Below are 23,206 nucleotides of genomic sequence, written 5' to 3' on the forward strand. Positions count from 1 at the left end.
TGTACATCTTGCTCACTGGCAACCTTCAGGGACGTTATATTCAGTTTCACTTTCTAATTCTTTAAGCAGCTACACTTTACTCAGCTTAGCATTGAAATACAGGTAATTCTTGCAACACTCCGCCCTCAACTTGTCCGACAAATTGTGACTGTTTTACCAAATATGGAGAATTAGTGGAACCAAAAAATTGTTATATTAGTTTAGCAACAAGACGGATGGACAATTTTAGGAGAACCATCATGAACTGATAGACCGGTGGGTAGTAAAACAGTGCACCCGGCCAAACTAAGAGCCACCCACTGGGTAGACCTTCCGAGGGCCAATTTCCTCTTTAATTACATGCAGTCATATGAAAGGGTTGATAGGTATCCCAATGATGTGGATCCACTGCTCCAGGTTTCTTTAGGAAGCCTATTTTTAACTTAGAGGAACAAATGATGTACCTCCGTTAATGCCTTATCTGGTAGAGACATATTCTAGTTGCAGATTCCTTACCTTTGAATTCTCCCCAGGCATCAGACTGGATCCAGAAAATGTTCGTGAGCAGTACCTCTGCGTGCAATTAGGTGGCATTGATCGGCTCCAAGTCCCCGGCGTGCTGACTTCAGATTCTTTTCACGAATTTCCACACCAGAAGCGCAGAGCTATAAAGAAACTGACTACTGGTGCATCAAAACTAAGGCCATGCCCTGAAAGGGAAGCCCTGCCCCTAGAAATCAGTTCACACACGGTGGAGGATGGGTGGGTTGGTAAGGAATCTGCAACTAGAATATATCTCTACCAGGTAAGGCATTAGTGAAGGTAAGTAATTTGTTTAACTGAAAGAGACTTCTAGTTGCAGATTCCTTACCCTAGAAAAGATACCCACGCAATACCATCCCCGAGTTGGGTCTGCGAACCAAGTTCATACTAGAAAGTCCTGTAGGACTGAATGGGCAAAGAGCCCATCACTTTGGACCTGACTGTCCAGGCAGTAGTATTTGGTAAATATGTGCAGCAATGCCCACGTGGCCCCTTCGCAGATGTCAAGGACAGTAGCTCCACATGCTAAAGCAGTGGTTGTTGCTTTGACTCTGGTAGAATGAGCACTCAAACCTTCAGAGGGTTGCTTCTTGGCCAGTATGTAGCAGATCTTTACACAGAGGAAGAAAGAAGGCTGAGACTGTGACCATGCAGCACAACCATGCAGCAGACATGTGCAGCAGCCGCGCCTCTGCCATGCCAAAGGCGCACCAAAGGGAAGCCCATCTGCACCCATCCACGCCCGGACTGCACCCAGTGCCACAACACCTGGCCCTCCCTCCCCCGAAAGATGCATCATTACCAAGCTCTACACCTTTGACCCCAGACACCACAACAAACACTGCCACCAAGCCAATCCATGCTCCACGTTAGGACTCTTCACTTGCACCCACTACCAGTTCACCTGCCGCAGCTAACACACCAGCCCACCGACCAGGCCCACCCTGAACACACGACAGACATCACCTGAACAAAAGCACGAAACTCGCACGCGCCCTTTTCAACTCATGCTCACTTTGCAAGCATTCCACCAAATTATGGGACCTCATCGCAACCCTTGCACCAGACATAGGCCCTCATTCTAACCCCGGCGGTCTCAGACCGCCGGGGCCAGGGTCGGCGGGAGCACCGCCGACAGACCGGCGGTGCCCCGCAGGGCATTCTGACCGCGGCGGTTTGGCCGCGGTCAGAAAGGGTAAACCGGCGGTCTCCCGCCGGTTTACCGCTGCCCTTAGAATCCCCCATGGCGGCGCAGCTTGCTGCGCCGCCATGGGGGATTCTGACACCCCCTACCGCCATCCTTTTCCTGGCGGTTCGCCCGCCAGGAACAGGATGGTGGTAGGGGGTGCCGCGGGGCCCCTGGGGGCCCCTGCCGTGCCCATGCCAATGGCATGGACCCCCGTAAGAGGGCCCCACAAAGTATTTCAGTGTCTGCCTAGCAGACACTGAAATACGCGACGGGTGCAACTGCACCCGTCGCACCTTCCCACTCCGCCGGCTCAATTCTGAGCCGGCATCTTAGTGGGAAGGTTGATTTGCCCTGGGCTGGCGGGCGGCCTTTTGGCGGCCGCCCGCCAGCCCAGGGCAAATCCCAAAATACCCTCAGCGGTCTTTCGACCGCAGAGCGGTATTTTGGTGGGGGAACTTCGGCGGGCGGCCTCCGCCGCCCGCCGAAGTTAGAATCACCCCCATAGTCTTCCTCACCAAGGCCTAGCTCAACCTCACATCTGCCCGACGGATATAAATCACTCACTAGGACCGTACCAACAAGCCGGGAGGAGGAACAGCCATCATCCACAAAGAGAGCATACAGTATACCACCACCACCCCCACAGAAAATCTTATCTTAAAGATCCAAGGGGAGGACAAAACAACCATCAGAGTCACCCTCGCACACTGACCGCAGGCCGGCACTCCAGCTTCTGCAACACCATTGCAGACTTCGTTGCGCCCCTAGTCTTGGACTCTAAAGACTACATCTTCCTCGGCAACCTAAATTTCCACATCAGGCACTCCAATGACAGCATTGCACACCTCCTTGACAGTATGAGCAGCCTCAGATTGACCTAGATCATCCACGACCCTACACACACTGCAGGACACACGCTGGACCCCATTTCCACCTCCAGAAATTGCGTCAAATACAGCCATGTCACAGAACTCACTTGTACTGATCACTCCATCGTCCTTCTTCAGCATCTTCAGCCCCCGGATCTCCACCCCAAGATGACCAGCGCCCCCCACTGGAGGTGGAACAAAATCTCTGAGACCAACTGGGTGGATGCCTTCAACACCTCCAAACCCACTACCGCCACCAACCTCGAAAAGGGATCGAAAAACTTCAATGTCTAGATCACAAATTGCGCCAGCAGCATTGTCCCCATCAAGAGCAACATCCAGAGAAAATCCTCCAAAAAGGCCGGCTGGTACACCCAAGAGCTCAGAACAGCTCCAACACAGCAGCCTTCAAGACATCCCTCAACCTCTACCACCGCCAGCTGAGGGCAACACAGAAGACAGCCCTTGTCGCACATGTCAAAACCAGCGCGAACAATGCCACAGAACATTTGACCATCGTTAAGGAATTGTCCAACCCAACTGCCAGCAAAAACATCACACACTCACACGAGCTGTGCGACAACTTTGCCCACTTCTACCACTATACAGAAACTTCGAACCCCAGCCCACACCTATGGACTTCCTTGACAGATATGCCACCCCTGCAACTGACACAAACCACACTGACCACCTGGAACATCCTCTCCACCCAGGACATCATTTCCACCATGAAATCCATCCTCTCAGGTACTCCTACAAACCCATGCCCACACATCTTCAACCTTGGAAAGCAAAGGATCGGCTAGGAACCTACCATCCTGCTCAATACCTCTATCACCACAGCAACGTTTCCTGACGCCTGGAAACACGCCAAAGTCAGAGCACTACTCAAACCCTCTGCTGATCCCAGTGGACCCAAAAACTACTGGCCAATCTTCCTGCTTCCACTCCCAGTGAAGGTATTGGAAAAGATCATCAACAAGCAACTCATGACATACCTGGAGCAGAACCAGCTACTGGACATGCCGCAATCTGGCTTCTGCAGCAATGACAGCACAGAAACTGCCCTGATGACACCCACAAATTACATCCAAACCCTCCTCGACGAGGAGGAACAGCAGCTTTGATCCTCATTGAACTCTCAGCAGCCTTCAGCACCATATCCCACCACATTCTGATCAAAAGATTCCACCACATTGGCATCTAACGGGACGCACTGAAATGGATCACCTCCTTCCTCACCGGAAGAACCCCATCTCCCACCTCTGAACCCAAGGAGATCACCTGCAGTGTCCCCCAGGGCTCATCTTCAGACCCATGATCTTCAATGCATATATGAGCCCGCTGGCTAACATAGTCACATCCCACAGGCTCAACATAATTTCCTACACAGACGACAATCAACTCATCCTCTCACTCACCAACAAACCCTCCACCACCAGAACCAACTTTCACCGATGCACGACCAGCATTGCTGACTGGATGAATAACTGCCTGGAGATGAACACAGACAAGACAAATGTACTGATCTTTGGCAACAGCAGCAACACATGGAACAACTCCTGGTGGCCATCAGACCTGAGAGCCACGAGCACTCATTTCGACCACCCAGAAACCTCAGAATCATCATTGACAAAAAGTTCACCATGAAATTGCAGACCAACGCAGTTTTTTTCACCTGCTTCTTTACTTTGCTCATGCTACGTAAGATCTTCAAGTGGCTAACCCTACAAACGAGACGCACCATAAATCAGGCCCTTATCACCTGCCGACTGGACTACAGCAATGCCCTCTACGTAGGAATCGCTGCACACTTCCTACAGAGACTTCAGACCATGCAGAACACCGAAGCCAGACTGATCCGTAGCCTTCCCCAATGAACCCATATCACACCCCACTTGAGGCAACTCCACTGGCTTTACGTACAGAAGAGATGCCAATTCAAGCTGCTGACCCATGCACACAAGGCTCTACACTACCAAGTACCCGCATGCATTAACCACCGCCTGAACTTCCACCAACCATCGAAGACTATGCTATGCCTGCTCTTCACTTGCCCATACTCCCTGTATCTACTGAAGCAAAAATGGAGGACGATCCTTCTCTCACATTACAGCAAAAACCTGGAACAGCCTTCCCCACACACCTCTGAACCATCACCTCACTTCTGGAATTAAGTATGCCCTCAAGACCTGGCTGGTTGGATAAGCCTCCGTGGCCTGCAAGCGCCTGCATACCCTATTGGTTGATTAGCTGCGCATTATACATCCTAATTGATTGACTGAAAGGACAATTGTGGAGAGGCTCGAAAGGGGCACACATCAAAACTAAATTAAAATCCCATTTGGGCATAATGAATGGGGATGGAGAAACATATGTGTAAGACCCTTAGGGAGCCTATGTAAGAAAATTGATCAGGCAACCTCAAAAAAGCAATAATTGGAAACAAATAACCTTAGAGAATGTCCATAAGTGAGCCCTGCTGGGCCAAAAAAGTATGAACAACAAAACCTCAAAGGGGAAGGGAAGAAAGGGGGTCCACAGACTTGTCGTGCACCATGCCACAAACTTCTTCCAAAAACAGGCGTATTCTGTTTTGGTGGAGGGACACCTGGCTGCCAAGATAACGTTACAGACTTTGGGTGGAAGGTCAAAAACTGTCAACTGTCGCCGCTCAATCTCCACGCTGAAGGCAGAGAGTGGATAGGTTTGGGTGCAGAGCCCTTCCTTGCTGCTTTGACAGAAGATCCTCCCGGAGGGGCAATCTGATCGGAGGATCAATGGACATGCTAAAGAGCTCAGGATACCAGACTCACCTTGCCCAGTCCGGAGCCGCAAGAATTACTTGGGCCTAGTCGTTCTTGGTCTTCTTCAGAACTCTGGGCAGAAGTGGTATGGGGGAAAGGTATACAGTAAGCCCGAGTTCCATTGAAGACGAAAAGCATCTCAGAGTGATTGCTGTCTTGAAAGTGCCAACGTGCAATACTACTAACATTGAGTGTTCTTTGTGGTGGCAAACCAATCTAACCAAGGCTCTCCTCACTGCTTAAAGAGACTTTGCTGCACCCCTGGATGGAGAAACCATTAGTGATCAACTAAGCTTTGTTGGCAGGGTTTGTCTGCTCTGGTATTCAGATAGCCCACCAGATGTTGTGCCTTCAGGGATATGCACTGCTGTTCCAGCCATGTCCGGAGGTGGGCAGCCTCTTGACAAAAGGTCCACAACCCCACACCACCCTGCTTGTTGCAGTACTACGTGGCAGTGGCATTATTCGTGAACACTTGCACTGTCTTTCCCGTGACAGAGGGAAGAAATGCTTTCAATGCCAGCCAGATCGTACAGAGCTCTACAGTTAATGTGGAGTACAGATTCCGATGGAGACCAGATGCCTCTGATCTCCACCACTCCCAGATGGCTGCTCCATCCCAGGAGTGACACATCTGTCACTACTGTCAGATTTGATTGGGGAAAGGAGTGGGATCTGCCTCTGACCCAATCGCAGTTTGTGAGCCACCACTGCAGATCTTGCACCGTTCCCTCAGAGATCTGGACCTTGTTCGAGAGATTCCCCTGATTTTGCGCCCACTGGAACTTCGGGTCCCACTGCAGAGCCTGCATTTGCCATCTGGCATGTATCACAGCAGGAGGGCATGAGGCCCAGCAGCCTCAGAGAAATTCTCACAGAAATCCAGGGTAAAGGCTGAAACATCGGTTTCATAGCCTGAATATCCTGGACTCGCCTCCTGGTAGGATAAGGCCAAAACTGCACTATGGGCCTCATTATGACCCTGGCGGGCGGCGGAGGCCGCCCGCCAGGATCCCGCCCTCCAAATTACCGCGCCGTGGTCAAAAGACCGCGGCGGGTATTACGAGTTTTCCCCTGGGCTGGCGGGCGGTTCCAGTTAAACCGCCCGCCAGCCAAGGGGAAAACGACCTTCCCACGAGGATGCCGGCTCGTAATCGAGCCGGCGGAGTGGGAAGGTGCGACGGGTGCTACTGCACCCGTCGCGTATTTCACTGTCTGCAAGGCAGACAGTGAAATACATTTTGGGGCCCTCTTACGGGGGCCCCTGCCGTGCCCATGCCATTGGCATGGGCATGGCAGGGGCCCCCAGGGGCCCCGCGACCCCCCCTACCGCCATCCTGTTCATGGCGGCTTTCCCGCCATGAACTGGATGGCGGTAGGGGGGGTCAGAATCCTCTCCGCAGCCATGGAGGATTCCAATGAGCAGCGGAAAGTCAGCGGGAGACCGCTGACTTTCCGCTTCTGACCGCGGCTGAACCGCCGCGGTCAGAATGCTCATTGGAGCACCGCCAGCCTGTCGGCGGTGCTCCCGTGGTCGGTGGCCCTGGCGGCCACCGGCCGCCAGGGTCAGAATGACCCTCTATGTCTAGAACAGCTACGATGAAAAGTAGCATATGAGAGGGAGTCCGGTTAGACTTCGGCACACTTATAGTGAACCCCAGCGAATGCAGGAGGCCTGCCATAGTCCGGAGGTGAGAGACAGTTTGGGGCAAGCCGGTCTTCAACATTCAGTTGTTGAAAAAAGGAAAGACTAAAACCCCTAATCTGCGCAGATGAGCTGCAACCACCACCATCACCTTGGTGAACACCTGAGGGGTGCTGGTAAGACCAAAGGGGAGCATGGTAAACCAAAAGTGCTCATTGCCTACCGTAAACTGAAAGTAATGTCTGTAGGCATGCAGGATGTGAATATGAAAGCAAGTCCATCGCTACCATCCAGTCTCCTGAGTCCAGGGCAGAACGGACTTGAGCTGGAGTGAGCATTTTGAACTTCTCCTTATTGAGGAAGAAATTGGGGGACTGAAGTTCTAGGATAGGCAGAAGCCCTTGCCCCTTTTTTGGTACCAGAAAGTAGGGAGAATAGCAAACACAACCTGGCACAGAAATCCTGACTATGGCCCCCTTCGTCTAGAGAACCATAACCTCCTGCACAGAAACCCTGACTAGGGACCCCTTCGCCTAGACAACCATAACCTCCTCTCGGAGAAGTGAAAAGTGATCCTCTGTCATTCGATCGTGGGAGGGTGGCATGGATGATGGGGTAGTTTTGAAGGGGAAGGAGTAGCCTAGGACTATCTGCAAAACTTATCTAACATGATGGATTGCCAGCGCAGTAGGTGATCGCAAATCCTGCCTCTGATTGGTCCCTGGTGGGGGAGAGTCAAGCTTGTAAGGTTTGGAGGCAGCTGCAGCGGATGCAGGGTCTGAGGAGGGGGGCGGTGGACTGGCCAGACAGCTGGCCCCCTGAATCTACGGGGGTCGGTGGATCCCACGTCCCCGGCCAAACAGAGGTTGGGCAGCAAACATGCATGGCACAGTGTCTGGACAGGAATGGACGTGGTGAGGGGCCCCCTTCTGTAGCCATCAAGGGGTAAAAAGTAGACTGCGGGGGTAAGGGGCTGCTGCGAGGCCCAAGGACCGAGCCGTAGCATGAGTATCTTTGAATTGCTCGTCCGCATCAGATCGTGAACTTTACTGCGTCTCTCCCATCAGGAACTGCTTGGAAATGTACAGCCCAGGCCTCCTCCAGGAAGCACTTGTGCAACTGTATCCCAAAGCATGTGGGAACAACAGCCCAAAAGCCATGAGGTGTTCAAAAACAACAATGCTGGGCTGGCGAAAGAAAACAACTTCTTCCAAATTTTGTTCAGTCTTTTGGAATCCATACCCAGGGGTATGGAAGGGAACGCACCATGGGAGGTAGAGGCTTGGATAACCAAGCTCTCAGGGGTGGGCTACAGTAACAGAAATCTTGGGTCGCCTGGCGCAGGGCAATGGTGGCATGCGATAGTCCTGTTCACAGGAGCTCCTGTGCTGGGTTTCGACAAGGTACCCAGCAAGACATCCATAGAGGCTTCACTGAATGGGAGTGGGGGCTCATAGGATGAAGCACCAGGTTGAATCATCTGTCAGGAGGTTAGTCACGACTGCCACCAAAGGCAACTCAAGGTTCTGGACCTCCACTGTTCTTAGCTCCACTATTGAATATAAAGCTCCCTCCTCTGTAGCCGTGATAGGGGGAGAAAGCATGCCAGTATCTGGAGAGGTATGCAGTCCACTGGCTTCACCCAAGTATGAACACCAGTCCACATATTCTTCAGGGTGCTGCTATTCTTAAGGGTCCAGCGACCCCTCCCATTCATCCCTGAGGTCTAAATATGGGCTCAGGATTCGACCTGGCAGGCATGGCTCCCGCTGGTTTTGGAATCAGCATCGTACAACACCCATATGGCTGTGTCAGAGTTGGGAATTACAATGGGGTCAGCGCTGCCTGGGAAGTCGGGTGGTGCCATGAGCATCAGCGTTAGAAACGGCGCTAGGGAAGGTTGAGGTGTCTCAGCCGGCATCAGTCGGGATCCGGAAATGGATCCTTGAGTACCCAGGGCATCCAGAGCCTGGGTAGAACCCAAAGGAACCCCTTCTGGCTCCACGGGCCCGAAGGCTCTCCAGCGAGGCAGACTGCCCAAAAATGAGGCGCAAGGCCTGATAAAACTCTCAAAGTAGGGCAGGGGTTGCTCTGGAAACTCGGGGAGTCTGCCAAGGCACTGGTTGCTCGAAATAAGGACTAGAGCGCCGATGCTCCCTCATCTCGTCAGCCAACAGACGAGAAGAAGGGAAAGCATGCTTCGATGACTTCTTTTTCTTGTGTGGGAGAATGATGACTTTGGGCTCCGCAACTGATCTCGGGTCCTTCCACATGACCGAGATCTCGGCCAGCGTGGATCAGAGCATCAGGCTGCATCAGTTTTAGAGACCGCTCCATCAAATCCTTCAGATTCATGGCCCAACACCATGGAGCATGACTGCAGATCATGGTCACACTCCAAACACCAAAGGCACAGGAGAAGTGGACCCATCACCATCATCGCCCTATGATAGGAACTGCAGGGTTTGAATCCAGTCTTCCTAGATGACATCCTCAATGCACCATGAGTACAGAACAAGGGTCTCTAACCTTTTCAATAGTGAGAGCTACTTCTAATCTGCCTAATTTATCCTTTAGATAACCACACAAAAATGATCAAGACATTTAATCACTGCTCCTAGAGCACCCACTATTGATGCAGTAAGCACACTCAACTAATGGCAGAAGGTCAGTGGAAGAAACTTTGTGGAGCTATGTAGTCCACAAAAAACAGTGTTGTCCCTTCACTTTTGTTTGTGAAACATCTGTGAGAGGTGTCTCAATGATTCTTTGGTCCCTTAGTGATGCAATACATGGGAAGATTCTACCCTCATTATGCAATCTAGAACCCAAAAGGCTACAATTTTCTGACTAAATTCCCTAAAATATATTTACTGATGTCCAGAAATTGCCACTACCATAACGCTTTAAGATTAAGAATAGGTACAAGCATACTTCATAGTGCTTTATAAGTAAACATAATGCTGCCGGAAAAGATGAAAGACACATAAGTAGGTGAAGAGATTTCTTTAGGAAGTTAAATACCTCTAAAGAAGAGAAAGAAAGAGAAAAGAGAGTGAAACAAAGGAGAGAAAGAAATAATGTCCTTCAGGAAGTATGAAGGGAAGGAAAGTAGACACTATACAAAGCGAGGATGGAAGGAAGTTAAGAAAATTAGTGGAGGAACAAAGAATAGAGGGACAAAAAGAGGGAGGACAAGAAGATGGGGAAGAAAAGATGGAATGTGAAAAAGGAATCCAGAAACCATAGTAAAGAAGGAGTGAAATGAAGGAAGGAGAAAGAAAGGAACATAGAAATGATAGAAAAACAAATGAAGGAAACAGAGGGAGTGTAAGAAAGAACAAAGGAGAGAAGTAAACTATAGCAGTAATAAAGAAGAAAAAGAATACAAGAAAAGAAGTAAAATCAGGGGTGTGGAATTCCTATAGCCTGACTCCCAGGACATATTGTTTGATGTCAAGGACAACAGGTTTTCATGTTTATTTTGTGCTTGGGACAAGTAGGCCCAATCCCCTGCAGCAAAAACCCTTTGGGTGCCAATTTACAGTACCACATTACGGATCAGGAAGGGGAATTGTCTGCAGTTAGAGTAATATTTGTGTTCATATGTTAATGCTGGTCAAACTTGTATTTAGGGTTCATTAATGTAAGGCCTTTATAATTAGTGTGAGTGCTCTAAGGAAATGTTGTAAGCTCGAATTGCACTGTTGACAGAAGTCCCAGTATAAAAATTTGTATACAAGTTTGCAAAGTGCAAAGTTTAAAAATATGAGGCAAAGTATAATGCTCTCAGAATGTTCTCTGCTTTGCAAAAGCTTGAATGCAAACTGTGGAGTCTTTGCTTTCAAATGAAATGTTCACAAAAAATGCAACTTGGAAAAATGTTTTGCTAAACTGCTGTGCAATTTTAGGTAACATTTATTTGAAGCATCATCTATTAAAATTTGTTGATGTATGCTAGTATTCTCCAAAAATATTCTTAATGGAAAATCAGTACAATCAGTTTCAACAAGATGATGGGAAACATGATAATAAACAGTCATTGGTAAAGCCAATAACTCTGATATTGGTGGTTAGCTTTTTGGTTTTGTCAATGCATGTCTTGTTTTGACATTGCTTTTGTAAAACTGTATTGTTGTGAAAGCTGCCAGGCCCTCACCATTTTAACACCCTTTGGCAAAAAGCTATGACACTTTTTGTGTCTCGAAAAGCACACACTGAGACAGTAGTTTCTGGGACCTAACAAAACTACATTGTGTGCCGTAACTCAAGAACTAATTAGGAGCCTAATTGGTAAATAAATTCACTCATGGTATATGCAGATTTATAGATTTCATAAATGTACTATAATTTACAGAAGTAGGCCAGGAAATCATACTCTTAGAAAATATTTGTGAGCTGCATTTTAGCACGAGCAAATACTCTTGTGTAGATTTCGTTCATTGGAAAATCTGTTCAGCATTTACAAGTTCACTTTCCCTCCAACCACTTTTTTCACCAAATGTGCAGCATTATTTTGCCCTTGTGAGGAGTAAATTCCCAAACTTTCTCAGTATGGGGAAATATTATAAAAGAGAAACCCCTAAAACATGCATGTTAGTAGGTTTGCACAGACTCCAAAGTACATTCAAACACTGGAACTATTGCTTAATCCTACCTCCAGCCCCAATACGTAGATCTGGATGAAGTGAAAATGTGGAAATTACTAGGACTCAAACCTACGACAGTATGAGTCCTGGCATAGTCAAAGAGGCTATTATCAGAGCTCTTATATAATGAGATAGCTGCCATACATTATCGCTGCACTACGTGGCACCAAAGATACAAGTTGATTTTTTTACAAGACAAGTAGATTTATGAAACAACCTGTCCCATGGACAAGGAGAGATTTTATCAAATTCCACACACCTGAAAATAGATAAAAGGGAAGAAAGGATATAGAAGAGAAGGGGAATTCAAAACATTTACAAACAGTAGAAGAGTTAGAAGGGAACAAAGGTGAGATGGAAGAAAGGAGAGATGGAGAGAAGGAAATGAAGAAAAACACAATGAAAGAATGAACCGGTGTGAGAGAAAGCAAAAGCGATGGTCCGAGAGGGAAAAAGAAAACAAAACAAAGAAAAAACATGTTATGAGAAGAATGAAAGTTGAAGAAATAAGATAAATAAGAGAAAGGAACAATAAAGGACAGGGAAAGAACGAAATAAAAATGAAAGAAAAAAATCCAGAAAAATAATTAAAAAAATAGAAAGAAAGGGAAAGAGAGAAAGGAAGAAAGAAAAAGGACATTTAACTACAGGGCAACTCTCCAAATATTTCACTGCCCCTGACTTTAAGAAATAAATCTCACTGAGGCTTGTCATCATGGATGCTGTAATCTTTCACTGAGATGGTTTTCAATCAGTGTGTTCTGATGGAAAGAATGTGTTAGTTGTTTATGCAAGGCTTCTTTTTGTATTTATTAAGTGAGAAGGCTGCATATTACTCTTGCAAAGTAACCCTTCTTTGCCTCACAGCTGCATTTCCTTAAATGAAGTGACAGGCAACGATCTACTCAAAGACAGGCTACAAGCTACTGGTAACTCGCGATCGTCTTATACTCCTGGTATAGAAACTCGAAAAACTCTTGACAAAAAGCCAGTCAACAATTGACTGAGGGATACCTCTCTACGGGTCAGTGCTTGCTGGCGCAAAAGGAAAAGAAATGGCATCAGCGTGCTGAGGTGGCACCTATATAGGAATCACAATGCCATATCTGGAGCAGACATAGCTGATGAATGATGCAGGAGCCAGTTGATGCCACCTAACAGGACACAGGGGTACTGCTAATGAAATTCTTCCGGATCCAGTCTGACGGCTGGGGAGAATTCAAAGGTAAGGAATCTGCAACTAGAAGTCTCCATCAGATAGAGATGTAGCATATAGAGGCCGGGCCCGCAACATTCCAAGACACAATGTTAATAAATGTGTACTGTGCTGTGTTCTGTGATGGGTCCTTGCATTGTCAAATGCAGACCAACATGTTCTCCCTCCCACAAAGATTGGGTAGAATAACCCCTATTCCAGTCAAGCAACCATCCCCAGATCCTAAAGAAGTTCAAACTTATCACAGCCACTTAAGTGAAACTGAGGTGTACTCGCAGTATCCCATTAAACCTCAGGATCTGGGTAACAATTAGCGTAAACAACAAAAATCCTGTTGGTTGCTAATTACACATAAGAACAAACTGAATTAAAGGTCAATCAAAAGCATTAATCAACAGCAACATGGGGGAAACAAAAAAACACAAACAGAGAAAATGATTACTGCACAATGTATGTATTTTAGCTCAAGAACACAAAAATATCTATGTTCAATGAACATAAGATTGCTCCGTAAGGTGGAAACAGTGTGACATCAGTGCATGTGCAGCGTGAACAAGGGTAAAGTGACTGTACATGTAAAATACAATAAAATATATAACTTAGCAGTGCTTAGGCAGTGTGCAAGCTGTCTGTCTAAAACACAAAGAACAAATCATCATCCAGAGGGGCATCTAGAGGTTTCTTAGTGGTCCAGTGGGGATTTTCGACCTAAATAGATGTGGTTACTTCTACCCATTTCAGGAGGTCTTCATCGGGGCGCGGGAGAGATGCAATGTCCATGGAAAATACATTTGTTAGAACAGGTCACAAACACACCTTACATCTGGCTGTCATCTTTCACTTGTTGTTAGAAGATCTAGCCCAGTTTCCATCCCCACAGGAAGTGACATCACTACATTTACCCATCATCCATCTCTACCGAGGTGAAGTGGTATACCATCAAAAATAACATTAAAAGAATAAGCTGCACAAGTAGACATCATTCCCAAACATTAATCTCCAAACAAAGGGACATAATTGTAACTCTCAGCATCTCTTTCTCTAGAATGTGACATCACTGAATTTCTCAGCATCGACTTCTATCCGAAGCGAGATCACATGTTTTCTGCAAAAACATCTTTAAAAGGAGAAGCCAGATAAGTGGACCTCATTCTCCAAATCCATCTTCTTCCTACTTCAATCAACTTTGAAGGGCATTTTAATTGCATAGGTGGCACCAGCTAAATTTAGAAACAGGCAAGTGTATTACCTGTTTGGGCCTGTTAGGGTAGGAAAGGCCCTAGGGTTAAAAACAGTCCACCATCTTTTACCCTATATCCAAGGCTCCTGGGCAGACAATGAACTTTGTAGATGAATTCTCGGACACCACCATCCTCAACAACTTCAACATCCCAAACAGCTCAAGAATGAAAAAACACAATAGACAGCTTCCTCAACATTGACGCACCAAGTGTGGTGCAGCATGTCACTCACCAAAACACTGGAAAGGCAACATTCTGGACCTCACCATTTCAACATCACGAACTATCCAATGCAATCAATCAATCAATCAAAGAACTTTATTCGGATGCAAGAATGCATCCATGAAAGTACATATTTCAAGTTAAGACGTAATTTGCGAAAATTATCATTGGTGTACAAATTAAAATGTTATAAAATGGGTAATCATATTGTAGGAAGTTGGCTCTGTATATACTATTTCAAAGTAAGAAATAGTGTGCACAGAATCCAAGGGTTTCCCTTAGAGGTAAGATAGTGGCAAAAGTAGATAATTCTAATGCTCTATTTTATGGTAGTGTGGTCGAGCAGTAGGCTTATCAGAGGGTAGTGTTAAGCATTTGTTGTACACACACAGGCAATAAATGAGGAACACACACTCAAAGACTTACTACAGGCCAATAGGTTTTATATTGAAAAATATATTTTCTTAGTTTATTTTAAGAACCACAGGTTCAAGATTTACAGGTAATACTTTAAATGTAAGGTACTTCCCTTAGATACTTTAGGAACTTTGAATGAAAACAATATCATGTACAGTCTTTGCAAAAATGGCAATAAGCTATTTTCAAAGTGGACACTGTGCAAAGATCAACAGTTCCTGGAGGAGGTAAGTAGAGGTTAGATTAGGAGGTAAGTAAAAGACTTACAAGTTTCAGTTCTGGGGCACAGGCAGCCCACCGTTAAGGGTTCAAGGCAACCCCAAAGTTACCACACCAGCAGCTCATGGCTGGCCAGGTGCAGATGTCAAAGAGGTGCCCAAAAGACATAGGCACCTATGGAGAACAGGGGTGCTCCGGTTCCAGTCTGCCAGCAGGTAAGTACCCGCGTCCTCGGGGAACAGACCAGGGGGGCTTTGTAGAGCACTGGGGGGACACAAGTAGGCACACAAAACACACCCTCAGCGGCACAGGGGCGGCCGGGTGCAGTGTGCAAAGCAGGCATCGGGTTTTGTATAGGTTTCAATGGAGGGACCCGGGGGTCACTCTAGCGGTGCAGGCAGACACAGGGGGGGCTTCTCGGGACAGCCACCACCTGGGCAAGGCAGAGGGTCGCCTGGGGGTCACTTCTGCGTCAAAGTTTGGTTCCTTCAGGTCATGGGGGCTGCGGGTGCAGTGTTGGTTCCAGGCATCGGGTCCCTGTTACAGTCAATCACGGTCAGGGGAAGCCTGTGGATTCTCTTTGCAGGCGTCGCTGTGGGGGCTCAGGGGGGTCGTCTCTGGTTACTCAGGGACTCGCAGTTGCCAGGGAGTCTTCCCTGAAGTGTTGGTTTTCTGCAGGTCGAGTTGGGGCGTCGGCTGCAGAGTGTAGAGTTTCACGCTTCCGGTGGGAAACGTGAAGTCTTTGGAAGTTGCTTCTTTGTTGCAGAGAAGTAGCTGGTTTTGAACAGGGCTGCTTTTCTTGGTCCTGTAGTCCGGGGCAGTCCTCTGAGGCTTCAGAGGTCGCTGGTCCCTGTCGGATGCATCGCTGGAGCAGGTTTTCGAAGTTGGAACCAGGCCGGTAGGGCTGGGGCCAAATCAGTTGTCATCTTCCTCCTTCTCTGCGGCTTGTAGGTCAGCAGTCCTTCTTGTTTCTTCAGGTTGCAGGAATCTGATTTCCTGGGATCTGGGGAGCCCCTAAATACTGAATTTAGGGGTGTGTTTAGGTCTGGGAAGGCATTGGCCAATTGCTACTGTCCTTGAGGGTGGCTACACCCTCTTTGTGCCTTCTCCCTGTGGGAGGAGGGCACATCCCTAATCCTATTGGGAGAATCCTCCAAACTCAGGATGGAGGATTTCTCAAGACAGGGGTCACCTCAGCTCAGGACACCTTAGGGGCTGTCCTGACTGGTGGGTGACTCCTCCTTGTTTTTCTCATTATCTCCTCCAGCCTTGCCACCAAAAGTGGGGGCAGTGGCCAGAGGGGCGGGCATCTCCACTAGCTGGGATGCCCTGGGGCGCTGTAACAAAAGGGGTGAGCCTTTGAGGCTCACCGCCAGGTGTTACAGTTCCTGCAGGGGGAGGTGAGAAGCACCTCCACCCAGTACAGGCTTTGTTCCTGGCCACAGAGTGACAAAGGCACTCTCCCCATGTGGCCAGCAACATGTCTGGTGTGTGGCAGGCTGGCAGAAACTGGTCAGCCTACACTAGAAGTCGGGTAGGTATTCAGGGGGCATCTCTAAGAAGCCCTCTGGGTGTATGTTACAATAAATTGCACACTGGCATCAGTGTGCATTTATTGTGCTGAGAAGTTTGATACCAAACTTCCCAGTTTTCAGTGTAGCCATTAAGGAACTGTGGAGTTCGTGTTTGACAAATTTCCAGACCATATACTCTTATGGCTACCCAGCACTTACAATGTCTAAGCTTAGACACTGTAGGGGCATAGTGCTCATGCACTTATGCCCTCACCTGTGGTATAGTGCACCCTGTCTTAGGGCTGTAAGGCCTGGTACAGGGGTGACTCACCTACATCACAAGCAGTGGGAGGTTGGCATGGCACTCTGAGGGGAGTGCCATGTCGACGTAGTCATTTTCTCCCCACCAGCACACACCAGCTGTGAGGCGGTGTGCATGTGCTGAGTGAGGGGTCCCTAGGGTGGCATAAGACATGCTGCAGCCCTTAGAGACCTTTCCTGGCATCAGGGCCCTTGGTACCAGTTACAAGGGTCTTACCTGAGTGCCAGGGTTGTGCCAATTGTGGAGAAAAAGGTACAGTTTAGGGAAAGAACACTGGTGCTGGGGCCTGGTTAGCAGGGTCCCAGCACACTTTCAAATCCTAACTTGGCATCAGCAAAGGCAAACAGTTAGGGGGTAACCATGCCAAGGAGACATTTCCTTACACATATAAAATACAATAAACTACAGTAAAACAGGAAATCAGTGCATCACTCAAAGAGCATTGTGCTACGTGACTGCACAGCGGCTCTCAAACTAGTGCCAACATAAAGACAGGACTCATCGTTCATCAGCTGTCATAGAAAATAAAAAGCTGAGATGCACTCCCTTTTTTATTTTTATAAAATTCACACAAAAAAGCTAAAGTGTATCATTGACTGCCCAGTTCTACCGTCACAGGGACATAGGCAAGAGCCAAGATTTTTTTGGTAGCTCAGTGGAAAACAAAAGTACCCTATCACACTATCAAGGCTCAAATGAAGATAGGCTGCAAGAGAAGGCTTTACAATTTCCACAGAAACTCTGCGAGACTGGGCATGGTTGAATAATAACATTTTAAACCACCACTCGAGTCATGGCTCTTTAAAAGCGTGCAACAGCCTGATCCCCTGAAATGTTTTCTTCACATACGCTAGCCCTGGTATACAAAGGCCATTCCTGCATGCTTAACAATCCATGCTAGTATGTCTATTACGAGTCGACTCCTCAGTTTTCCGAATAGACAGCCACTGGAGTAAAAGGTGAGCTCTAATACCATCGCCCATATAAGTCAAACACAACTCCTCCTGGCAAATTAAATGGCAAGAGAATATGGGGGCAGAGAGAACTTTTCTTTAGAAGTGGTTTTCCTCCACCTGTATGGCTTCACATTTAGCAATACCCCATATCTCGGCCCCGTATGTTGCAAAAGGGGCACACCGCATCGCATAAATCTGCCAAAGCGGTGAGAGTGTCCTCTTCCTAGGGGCCTGAAGTAGACTTAAAAGTGAGCCAACTGCCCTAAATACGTTCAGCATATGCGGTGTGTGTGTGTGTGATGTTATGTACCCAAGAGCCAGCTAAATCAAAGATGTCCCCAAGATAAGAAAAAGTGCTGGGTCTTTCAAAGCAGTTTGCACTCTCAGCAAGAGTATGAATTTGGGTGCACTTAGGTCCACAGGCCATAATATATGACTTTGAGAATTTTTTTGAAGATCTAGATCCCATGAATTGAATAAAAGTAGACACCAACAGATGAGGAGCTTTCGGGGTGCGAGCCATCAGCACGACATTGTCAGCATATAGCAAAGTAGGGAGTGAGACCCCATTCACCTTAGGGACATCTGGAGTGATAGTATTTAAAAAGGGACTGAGCTCATTAATAAATAATACAAACAATAAGGGCACCAACACATAGCCTTGCCCTCACACCTCAAGAGATTTTTAATCTCATTAGAAACTTCACCATTAGGCCCAAACCTTATGCCGGCCTTCATTTTCTCATGGAGAGATGCTAGAAAGTGCACAAGTGATTTGTCCATTCCCTTAGAAAGAAGAAGTTGCCAAAGCTTTGAGAGATTCACACAATCAAATGCTGCAGTCAAATCCATGCATGCAAAATACAAAGTTTTTGGAAGTGTTTATTCCACTTTGGAATCTCCAATTCACCATTTGGACCCACTCACCAAGTAAAGACTAAGAGGCCCTCTTTATCTGAGGCATCATCGCCTATGGCTTTACTGGAAACCCCAGGGGTTTATAACTGGGTTTGTTTTTAGGACAAGGAGTGTCCGTGGTGCAGTGCCCTGTCTGTTTACAGTCAAAGCACCATGCCTTTGTAGCCTACCAGTTTTTTTCCCCTGGTACCTACTTTTGTTTTGTGAGGTGTCCTGAGACCCACCTTCCTAAACATATTTTAGGGGGCCTACAGAGGACACTTTTTCTTTATTTTTAGGGTTGTCCACCTTTTTCTCTTGGAGAGGCTTCCCTAACTCTTACTTGTGGTCATCCCCACCATGTCTTGTATTGGAGACCCCAGTTCTAACCCAATGATCAGCCTTCCTTTCCAGCTCTTGGGAAGAGGCAGACCCCAAGGTCCACATGGTATTGATGCAACTTCTCAGAAGTACAGTTACTTAATAGGTGTTCCTTCATTATCAATTTATAAAGTCCATCATAATCTTACACCTGACTTCCCTTTAACCAACCACCTGGTGTTTCCACTGAAAAATCCACAAAATCAAACCAGGATTTTCTTGGGGTTTTGCGAGTCTCCCCGGAGCTGATTCTATACTCCTCAGTGGTGAATGCAAAGCCCCCAATCGTGGTGTCCTTCAGGAGGTCACAGAACCTGGTATCTGCCTCATTCAGTGTCAGGAGTCTATCATGCACTTTCGTGAGAACTTTTCCCAAAGGAGAGAGCCCCAGTGCTTTTTTTAACTTGTCTGGAAACACAGACCCTCTCAAAGGCTGTGAATCACTTTGTGATATCATCACCATCATCATATTTGGGAACTATCTGTTTGGGGATTCTAGGGTTGAAAGCTACCTCTTTCTCCCTATTTAAGGTTTTGCTGCCACCAGAGATGGGACCTAGGCAAATCTCAATTCTTTTGTTTTCTAGTTCTAAGAATCAGACCTCAAGGGACACCCTCTTGGCTAGGACGTCCAGTTCTCTGTCTGAATCCTTCAGTATTTCTCTGGACCTGGAGGAGGCTGGCTAGCCTCTAGGTACAGTCTTTGGGTAGAGGTTTCTACTGTTACGCTCTCCCTCAGGGGTACTGGAAGGGGAACCCTCCCTATGAGCACTGCTGGCACTCTCATCTTCAATGACTAGGTCATCCTCCTGACCCTCCTCTGTGTTTCTTTGGAGTGCCTGAACCACATCAAACTCAGCCAGTAACTCCTGGGGATGTTCTTTGGTAGGGTTAAGGCCTGTTTTGATTTTGCTGGCCTTACAGAGGTTCCTTAGCTGCTGCATTGACAGCAGCAGGTAAGGGTTGAGGATGAGTTCCACAACACTATCCCCTGAGGCTGACACTATTTGTAGATGAGATGGGACCTTTTTAGAATCTGCACAGAATAATTTTGAAGAGTTTATTTTTTTAAGGTCTAACTATCTAATAACATTTTTACATTTCTAAACACAACAGGTCTGGGGGACTTAACCAAGGCTCTAACAGACCAGATTAGAAATTTGGGAAAAATTTAAAAGATTGTACTTTAAAAATGATTTGGAAACTAAAGTCAATTGTGGATTCTTCAGTGGAATCACAACACTGACAGAGTGGTACAGTACATGCAAAGTCTTCATCCCACCACTGCCACCGATATAGGAAGCTGGCTCTTTACAATAGTGGCCCAAAATGAGGTACACTGTGCAAAGAGTCCAAGCACTCCCCAGGGGTATCACAGAGGCACAAATGACACCTAAATGCTTTTCTTTTGTGGTCGAGAGGTTAGGCATATCAGAGGGTAGTGTTAAGCATGTAAGTCACACACTCATGCAGTAAGTGAGACACAACCCAACTCCTTACAAATGCACAAAAAACACTGGCGAAAACCAGCCCTTCCTTCTGGGCTAGGCTGGGAGCTGTGGTCATCCCCAGAGGTTGCCTCCGGGCAAAGTGCTGGATACGGTATCCATGCACTGACTGACCACCTCATCGTCCCCATTATCCTGTTCAGTCAAACTAATACATCAAGGTCAAGCCAAAGGAGGACAAAAACATTCAGCTTCTTCAAAGAATTCTCCATAAAAAACTTAAACTTGAATTATTTTCTCACCCTACCAACTCCACTTACAACATCAACACCCATACTAAATTATGTCAGCTTATTTCTGAAAAATCATGTGTGCAACCATGCTCCAACTAAAATATGCAAGTGGAAGCTGAACCCTTCAGCACCATAGTACTCAAAAGACTTCACCAAACAACCAATGTGCCAACCGCAAACAGGAAAGAAAAATGACCTAATGACCTCATGTCATCTAATACGATAGGCGTAAAAGACAGAAAACTCTTCACATCAGCCAAAGCAAATTGATATACCAGCATCATCACTGAAGCTCCCAATGGAAGCATAACTAATCAAGTACAACAACAAGAAACAGAACAATCTTCAAAATAATCAAGCTCTGCATCAACCACTCTTAATCTCCAATTACCAGACTCCAAGGCCAAGTGCAATGTCATCAATCACTTTTTCAATGAAAAATGAAAACATGCACAAGATTAGACAGTACATTAACAGCATCAAGCCTGTGTCTGCTCTGACACACACCTCCAAAGCAACATCCCAAAATGGTAACTCTTCAATCGTCTGTCTCTCTCAGACTTCCTCACTGTCTCAAAGCTGCCAACTTTGAACAGGATGCCTTACCTTTCATCATTCAACAAAGACCTCCCTGTTAAAGCTCGCTCACCCTTTCTCACCATTGTTAATTCCTGTTTTATTCGGTGACTCTCCAAAGCTTTCAAAGCAGACTAGGTCCCTTACATCTGAAAAAAAAAAACACTTCAGCCTGTGCCTGCCTCACAAACCACCGTCCATTACTCATTTACACTCCATTGACAATATCAATGACAAAGAAGTCTATGCAAATCATTGAAAACATCTCTTGTTAGGCTATCAATCCAATTCCAGATCATGCTGCAGCATAGAAACAACCACCTTTCATATCATAAATGGTACCCTATTGACTGCAGATAAAGATTACCCCTGCCTTCTGCTGTCACTGGACCTCTCAGCTGCCTTTGGGACCGTTAGCTCCACCACCCTTATCCACACCCTGAAGTCTTGAGTAGTATTCACTAAAAACCTCTTTCACTGGTTCTCCTTCTACCAAACTGTCGAACAACAGATTGGTATATTCTGGGACCTAAGTGCCAAATTGAACAATCACCTCCGGAATCCCACTGGGTTGCATTTTGGTCCCTGTCACCTTAAACCTGTAGATACAGTCTCTTGAGACTGCACTTACCAATAACAGCATATACATTTACAAATGTGCAGACAACTCAAAGCTATAAGTGAAAGTCATCTCTGCTCCTGACATCCAACACCTTAAACACAGCTTGCACCTCATCTAGTCCTGGATGCCCACCTCCTTCCTGAAGCTTAACTTCACTGATACAAGAATTCCAGCTATTTGGCAAGAACAAGAAACAGTAACTAGTTCAAACCTTTCTCAACCACATGAATCTTGATTAATTTGAATCCTAACTTTCAACCTATACCAGGGCACTCAACAACAACCTCAGTCCCAAGGAACACATCGCCAAAGAAACAAAATACCCAGGTATCAGCTCTCTCCACTGTAGAAGTGAAACCATTAATCTCAGAAAGTGATAAGAACTCCTGTTCAAGCCTTCATACTCCTACTCTTGCATTTGGATTGTGGCAATCCCCTGCTCCTCTGCCTCAAAGACTCTGTATGGCCCTCACGTAGTGCCACAACACCCCCAATTAAGGGCCTGAAGAAATGTGATCTCATTACTTTCACTCAGATGGAACATCCCTGACTCTCCTTGATAGCCCAAACCATGTTCAAAACCAACTGTATAAACTAAAAACGCCACCCTGACTGGTGCCTCTCTATATCTGGCTGAAAAGCTCACTGCCTCTAGTCACTTTTGGCACACCAGGAGTCAGGGCACTATAAGACTAGGGATAACGAAGTGTGAAAAAAACAAGACCAAAGTCCCTCTAAATCTAAGCACCCAACATCTAGAATGACCTACCCATAATCTTTAACGAACACCACATCATGATGCAGCAACAATCCACATTCACTATTAAAAGACCCCACTGCATTTTGACTAGGTTGCACTGCAAAAATATCAAGTGCATACATATGTAAATCTGTGAAGAGCTTTTGGTTAAGGAGTTTCAAGGACCATGAAATCCCTGGCAGCATATCGGCGTAGGGACATTCTGCCAAATATCTTAGTGCTTGCATATGCTCACATTGTAGTGACTATAGCGAGCAGGAGTGATGAGGTTATCATTTTCATTACTCCAAGGCTTCATGACCAGTTCTTGGTTCCCTCCCCTTTTTCTTCGGTCCTCAATAGAGAAGTCATTGGGCCTCTTCCAAGGGTCATTGCCTGGAACAGTGTTAGTGCCAAAGTTTATAATAGAAATGGGTGAAAAAGCCAAAGAAAGAAAAAAAG

The 23,206-nt window shown here is 46.7% G+C and overlaps 1 protein-coding gene across 1 annotated transcript in view; it reads right to left on the bottom strand.

Annotated features, from left to right (window-relative positions):
* Positions 1 to 23,206, bottom strand: part of ALDH4A1 (aldehyde dehydrogenase 4 family member A1) — a 211,062-nt gene that overhangs the window by 63,395 nt on the left and 124,461 nt on the right. The gene's annotated exons all lie outside the window — the stretch shown is intronic.

This window comes from Pleurodeles waltl, chromosome 6 (assembly GCF_031143425.1).
Source record: "Pleurodeles waltl isolate 20211129_DDA chromosome 6, aPleWal1.hap1.20221129, whole genome shotgun sequence".
Taxonomy (NCBI): Eukaryota; Metazoa; Chordata; class Amphibia; order Caudata; family Salamandridae; genus Pleurodeles; species Pleurodeles waltl.